This window comes from Equus przewalskii, chromosome 5 (genome assembly GCF_037783145.1).
Source record: "Equus przewalskii isolate Varuska chromosome 5, EquPr2, whole genome shotgun sequence".
NCBI classification, from domain to species: Eukaryota; Metazoa; Chordata; class Mammalia; order Perissodactyla; family Equidae; genus Equus; species Equus przewalskii.
The window spans coordinates 5,330,208-5,338,145 of record NC_091835.1 but is presented as its reverse complement, the minus strand read 5'-3'; positions in this window follow the sequence as shown (position 1 = coordinate 5,338,145).

The window sequence follows — 7,938 nt, the reverse complement described above, 5'->3', positions numbered from 1 at the left end:
CACTTGCCAACTAAGGTAAGGCACAGAATTCTTTGAAATGCTTTATACTTGACACTTTTCAAATAATACCTACACGGAAAGATTCAAATATAAATTACAAATTTTAGGAGTAATCTGAAATTAGAAACATGATATATTTGGTTTTCCAGAATTCTTAGAAGTTCTAGAGACTTAGGATCGATTATATAAAATGTGATTCATAAATTCAAGATTTGGTACCAAACCTACAGATGTATTTTTCATGTCTTCCTCCTGTCTTTGAAATACTAAATAAAATACAGGGACAACTGCATATTGTACTATTTCAATTCTCTAGATCAGAAATGTAAGTTCCTCTGACTCTGAAATCTTAGATTTTGAGTTCTGATAGGGTATGTTTCTAACAACACGCAAAGCTAAATTATAACTTTATTTTTAAAGTAATTATCATTAGGAAGGATATCATTAGGATAATTATCATTAGGAAAAACAGAAGTAGCACATGGCCTGATGCAGGCTCTCTGGATGTCCCTGTAGGATCCTGTGGAAATGGGTGAACCCCGCCCTCCCATCTTGTCGGAGAGCTGAGAAACAATCACCCATGTGAAAGTGTCATTTATTTCAGGGTTGCTTGCCAATATGTCAGTTTTCAGATTTATAAATAAAATAGTTGAATACGTACATAGATTTTAAAGTGCACATTTTGGCCGAATACCTGGGAAAGTAAATTTCCGTATCTCAGGGTTTTCATAAAAATATTGTCTGCATTAATTTTTAAAGGAAATAATTTGTATGGATTTATATTAATTTTATACAATTTCTTTCACCAAAATATGTTATACTGACTTCTAGCAGTGTATGGATACCCATAGCATAACATACATAACATACATATGTATGCCGGTATGTATAGTTACAGCAATGTCCATGTGCCTATTAGAAATGTATAGCTAGGAGTTATACATCACTTACTGCATGCTGCACACTGTTGTCTACAACATACACAAATGAACTAATTTAATCAGTGTACTTTCTCAGAATTTATCCACGAAAATCAAATCTTTAATATTACATCATATTTTCAGAACTTGAAATCAATATCCTAAGTGTTTGGAGAGAAAAGGTCATTCTGCAAGGTTAAACTAAAATCTTCAATCTAACATCTGGAAAAGTTCCATATAAAAATCAATAGCAAAAGAAAAATATTTTGGATCACTTGAAACAATAGGATCATAATAAAATACTTGGATGTTTTTCTTGGAGCAAAAAATGTGTCACTCTTCAATAGTAGAAAAAATACTCCATATGCTCAGTTACAAGATGAAGCACCATTGTCATCTGTCATATGTCTCCTTTCCCCCCAAAGAATCTAGTTTAGGATTAAGATTAAATATCAGATCTAAGAGACCACACGCTGCATCTATTTTTACTGAACTTGGATGTCAAAAGAAATTCTAAGTAGCAGAATTATTTCAGAATAGCATCAGTATAATTTATTATCACATTTTTTTGTCATTAAAGATTCAGGGATGTCAAGTGTAAATAAATATTACTTTTAAGTTTAGTTTTTATGAAACCCAAAACATAATCTATTTGAGCTCTTTGATGCTGGGTTTTCAATAAGTGTTTAAGAATGCGTCTCCTCTATTTATTTATTTTTTTGGAAGGACCGTTGAATCAACATGGATGGAATAGTAGGAGAGCACAGGGCAAGGACTAGTCCTTGAAGTAACGTAATAAAGAATAAGCTTGATTTTTGCTCTCAGGAAGAAGTTTTAACTTGTCTTGGCCAAAAGTGAAGGGAATCCAGAAAAAGCTACGTTTAAATAAAATTATTAGTCTTCATTATTAAGGATAATGCAAACTAGAAAGGGGCCTTTGGTTAATAGAACATGAATATGAGTGGACAAAGTGTTCACACACAAAGTCGTTTATAGGCTTGCTCCTCCCTCCAAAATTCATTCTTGCTAAGATGCTAAGGGCAAGAAGATGGGAATGGATAAAACGAGGGTATTTAGGACATTTAAGCATAACAACCATATCAAAAAAAAAAAGCATCTCCTCAAAGAGTAATGAAAGCAAAGATGATTTATTTCTAGAGCAGTGCTCCCAGGAGAACATACTACCACGAGGGAGCAGCAAAGGTTGCTCCTTGGGGCATCAGCATCAACTCGGAATTTCAAACTCAAAGGTAACCAACCACATTTGCACAATGCTTTCCGGTTAGTGAAGTGCTCTCATCACTCATTTTTGTTTTATATAACACAGCGAGGGGCATTCTATTCTTACCCCCATTTTTCAGATGCAGAAAGCGAAGGCCTAGAGAAGCTCAAGGTCAAGGTAGTGGTCGAGTTGACACTGCATTTTCCCACTCTAAAGTCCGAGCTCAGTCTAGTAGGTATAAAGAGCTAAAGGTAAAAGACACTCTCCTGGGAGCATACATTTCAGCCTAGAAAGCAGCAATCGCTGACTCTTTCAATTCTAAGGGGTACCATTGATTTTCTATCAGGCTTTTTGTTGTTAGGTAGGAGAAGACCTCCAGATTAATTTAAGTTGCATTCCAATTTCAGAAAATTAAAATATAAAAAAAGAAAGCATGTTGTAAACTTAAGGAAGTGGGGTTATATAAATAAGTCAGGTATCCTTGTTTATATATGTGTGTGTATTCATATTTATATGTTTATATATGTGTATGTGGGTTGACAGTCCTTCAAAGAAACTGGTACAATGAGTCTGTACTCTCTTATTCTTGGCCTTGTCTTCTTAATTCTTCCTCTTCTTGTTAGATTCTAAAGTGTGTTTATCCTGTACCTCATTGTTTTAGGGCTGGTTCTCACTTGAAATTTCAAAGTGATGTTTCCAGATGGTTCCTGATTCATTAGTAAAGTTAACAGAAGGATCCTAAGGTTCCCTTCTCTTCTCAAAAGTATTTATTCCTTTAAGAAAGGCGATGCTCCCCTTTCAGGTCAGGCAGTTGCAGTGGTTGGTGTCAAAAGAGAAGGGGATTCCAGAAGAAGGATTTTGCTGGAGGTGGACTTTGCAACATCACTCAATGCCACTATGGAGGTGGGTGCATTCTGCCCTCTTAGGCTGCATTCTTATGAAGGACCACCTCCTTCTTGCTTTACATGTATTTCCGTCTGCCCACGATGGGCAGACAATTTTCAGCATGTAGGAAACATGATTGCTTTGGCATCAGGATTTTTGAAAGACTGAGAAATCCTGGGTTAATACTGAAATGAAGAGAGGCCTACCCAGTGGTGTAGTAGTTAAGTTCATGTGCTCTGCTTTGGCAGTCCAGGGTTTGCCAGTTTGCATCCTGGGTGTGGACCTACACACTGCACATCAAGCCATGCTGTGGTGGCATCCCACATAGAAGAACTAGAAGGACTTACAACTAGGATATACAACTATGTCTGGGGCTTTGGGGAGAAAAAAAAAAAGAGGAAGACTGGCAACTGATGTTAGCTCAGGGACAATCTTCCTCACCAAAAAAAGAGAAATGAAGGAATTGGATTAGATCACTGTAAAGGTTTATTCATTCAATAAACATTTATTTAACCTACTGTGTGTCTTGCACTAGATTGGCACTGGAAACATTAAGATAAGGAAATAGTTTTCAGACAGAGAAACCTTTTTAACGACACATGGTAAGACCAAGACAGTGCCAACAATAAATGCAAAATGGGGGTTGGTAGCTTGGCAGAAAATCCTTTCTCCCAGCTTCTTTGTATGAGGAAACAATAGTGAAACACCATTTGATAAATATTGCATTGTCAATTCTCTTGATGGTACACAGGAAGTTATTGTGTGGAAAAATATGGAAATCGATAAAACTGGGTTTGTGGCAGTCAGCCTCCAAAATAGTCCCCACTGATGCCCACCTTCTGGTCTTCTCACCTTTGTGTGGTCCCCTCTCACACTGCAGCAGGGTTGGTGTGTGTGACCAATAACAGTGCAGAAGTGACGGGCAGCTTCCATCAGGGACTCTTACCTGCCCTGTCTCTTGGATCACTAGCTCAGGAGAGGACAGCCGCCATGTTGTGAGCAGCCCTGTGGAGAGGCCCTAGTGGCAAGGACCCGAAGTGGAGTCTCCTTCTCCAGCTGCAGCCTGGCTGACAGTTTGACTACAACTTCCTAAAGAGACCCTGAGCCAGAACCACCAGGTAAGCCACCGCCGGATTTCAGACCCACAGAAACTGTGAGGTAATGAATATTTCTTGTGTTAAGCTGCTAAATTTGGGAGTAATCTGTTACACGGTGTTGAAATAACTTTCTAGGCCCACGAGGGAGCCATTTCTGCCTAAGGTGCTACATCAGCAAAGAGAAACGGATAGCTTTCCTGTTTCCGTAGGTGTTCCTGCTGACCAGAAATGCAGGGTATCCCGTCAGCCAATTCCCAAAGGCCAGGCCAACTCTGGGCTCTCCACTTACTTCCTTGTTCCTTCTCACCCCAAACAAGGTGGACTCGGAGGCCCCAGACTATCAGATGTGTTTTCTTTGTGTTTTTCTTGTTCTTTGTTCTTCATCCTATGAAAGCTCCCTGCCTTCCACCTCATTTTGCAGTTCTCTGAAAGGAGACTGTCCGCTCCGTGAAGTGTTAACTAAAAGTTGTTGTATCGCCTAAATTGTCTTCTAGAATCATTTTTTTTAACACTTTTTGGTGCTGAGGAATGTGATCTGAGGCTGACTGCTAACGGTCTACAGGACAAGAAGACACACAGGTGAGGCGCCCACTGCACCCTTTGAGTTCCCTGTTGCTCTCTTGTTACGGGAGGGCCATGGGGAAGTCACTTCAGATCTGAGCTCTGCTCCCTTGCGTGCAGCTCTCTGCTCCACTATGTGTATATAGTGTTCCCGGAAAGGTTCTGCAGTCCAGAAGGGTTCTGGGTTTATTAAAGGGCCCACAAAGGTTCTGGGTCTGGGATCCTAGAAAGGTTCCGGGGTAGTTATATTGGGAGTCCTCAAAGGGTGGCAGCCTTTAGGAGATTCACAAAGCCTTGAGGTAAGTCCACAGCATAAATTGCTGGAGGATTTGGGAAAATCAATTAAGACAAGAAAGGTGGACTGTTTTGACCGTCAAAATCAAAACTGAGCAGAACAGTGTCGATTCTCAACACTTTTTTCCATCCTCCAGAGAATACCTCCCTTCACATCTCAGTCACTGGCGTCTATATCCAACGAGCTGCTTAGGTCAAATGCCTTGAAGTCACCCTGAACTTCTTTCTTTCTCTCGCCCTCCACATCCAATCTCTCAGTAAACCCTATCAACTCTATCTTCAAAATGTGTACAGAATCTAACCATTTACCACCATCAGCCTGGCCAAGTAATGGTCATCTCCCTCCTGGATTATTGCAACCGCCTCCCAAATGTTTTTCCCATTCCTGCCCTTGCCTCCTGCAGTCTATTCTCAACAAAGTAGCCAGACAGAGAAATCCTTTTAAAAGCATGTACACAATCACGATTCAACTCTGCTCTGACACTCCCAGTGGTTTCCCCTGGAAGTTTACTCTGAGTAAAAGCCGAAGAACGACCACAGAGCCTATGCCATCCGGCCCCTGACTGCCCTGTCCTCTCCCACAGCTCTCCCTCTTGTTAGTTCAACCACAGTGCAATCTCGGCTCCTTCTTCCACACGCCACCTTGCAGTCACCTTCAAGGCTCCCTTCCTCACCAACTGCACATGTTTTCTCATTGTCGTCTTTTCAGAGTGGCATCCTGACTGCACTTTTCATTCACTCCATATATATTTATTGAGCCCTTACTCTGTGTCATGCAATATTCTAGAATCTTGGGATACAATAGTGAATCAAGTAAACAAACATTCCTGCCCTCATGGAGGAAGGGGAGGCAGATAAGTAATACACACAATAAAGACATAAATTGGGCCCTAAATCTTATAGAAGAAAGTAGACTACGTGACAGAGGATCAAAAGTGATGCATTTCACTGATCAGGGCAGGCCGCAATATGAGGGTGATATTTAAGGAAAGACTTGAGAGGGAGGTGATTGCAAATCCCTTCATACTCTCCCATACTTTCTCCCCCTTCCTTGCACCATTTCCTCTCTAGATAGCTTCATCGCCATCTAACATACTGTAAATTTTAAATATAAACGAGAAGGTGATTTTATTTACTTACCTCCCATAATGAAATGATGGAATAAAATTAGCCTCTGAGGGAAGCCTTTCTCATTTGAATGCAAGATGTTGCTTGAAAAAATCTCTAAGAGAGAATAGCACGAATGTATGAGGACAGATAAAAACGTGAATGTTGGTGGTGAGCACAATGCAGTCTATACAGAAACTGAAATATAATAATGTACATCTGAAATGTACACAATGTTATAAGCCAATATGACCTCAATAAAACAATTTAAAAAAAATAAGGAGAATAGATTCCGGCAGAAACCAACAACCAAATAGACTTTAGGGAACTCACTGCTTTTGAGATGAAATCCTCTTGGCTTGATATAGGAAATCAACCAATAAAAATACCTTATAGGAGGCAAGGATATTTCATGATATTCAAGAAAGGATTCTCTCTGTCTCTTGCGCTCTCTTGGCTTTTGTCGGATAGAACAGAGAAATCAATTTATTCTTTATGTAAAGAGACCGAGGAAGACTGAGACCTTAGATAGCCAAAAGGAGAATACATGTTTTTAAAGCCTCTGAAAGTTTAAAGAAAAGGAATAAGGGCTGCAGGTGTTTTAACACTCATAGAACTGGTTTGCTGGTGGTGAATCCACAATGCCTGGACAAGCCAAATAAGTCAGAGCGAGTCAAATACAAGCCAAGGGTAGGATAGCATCAGATAAAGCTCCAGTTTATAACTATTTGGTTAGAGCAAAATAAATTTTTCTGTACAAGAGAAGCCCTAGCTATTATTTTGGTGAATGGATTATTAAACTAAAGCATTTTGTGAAATTTTGTGATTGACATTCTTCTTATCTTTTATTAGTTAAAAAAAAAAAAAAAGAAATCATTGACTACAGTCAGCTCCAGGTTTGACTGGTTTCTGTAGCCCCCAAACCATGATAAAGAAGGCTATCAACCTGAGAAGTTGGGGTGTCCAATTGGAGGTATTTTGGGGCTGAGGGATTTGTGCTGCTTCATTCAGATTCTTACTAATCGTCGGATCCCTCTTGTGGTTAATGATACAGTGTGAGTTTGCAAGACTAGCTTGACCATTTGGGGATCAAATTCGAGGGGTCGGCTTCATCAGCACAGTAACTAACAAGCTGAGCTAATTGGTCACACGCCACAGCCACTTTAAAAATGATTATTTGTAGTACGTCAAAGATGGAGTCATAAAGTATATTTGTAGCAAGCCCAACATTTTGGTTTATTTATAAGTTTTGAAAACAAGATCTATAATAAACAGAATAATGCATCTTACTTCCAGGCATGAGGTTTACAATACTAAACAATTTCCTAAAGGAGTGTTTTTGCAATTCTTTTGAATCCACAGCCTCTTATTTTAATAAACATAAAATTCTAATGTTCCATCTGAAAATCATTGCTCTTGTCTACATATTCCCACCAGTCAAAATAAATTTATGGAGCTTCATTTACATAGTCAAATATAAAATATTATAATATTGTTTGCTTTTACGAACTTCAAATGTGCCTCTTAAAATGTCTAATATAGCCTTTCTTGTTCTTATTCTTCTGCCTATTCCATCTCTAACCAACTAGACTCAAAATTGTCTTTTGCTATGATTTTCTACAAAGGTTAACACATTTGCAGTTTGTTAACACAAACTTTCAAGATATGAATATAATTTATATACAAGTAGATAGCATGGATCAGATGCTTATTTCACCAGTAGGTTAACAAAAGCAGGAAAAACAAAAATATGAAACTGATATATATAAGTAAAAAATATAAATAAAACGGAATCCTGAAATTAAAGTTTTGCTAAATTATATGCAAATCTGGCTAATGTCCTACATGGAAG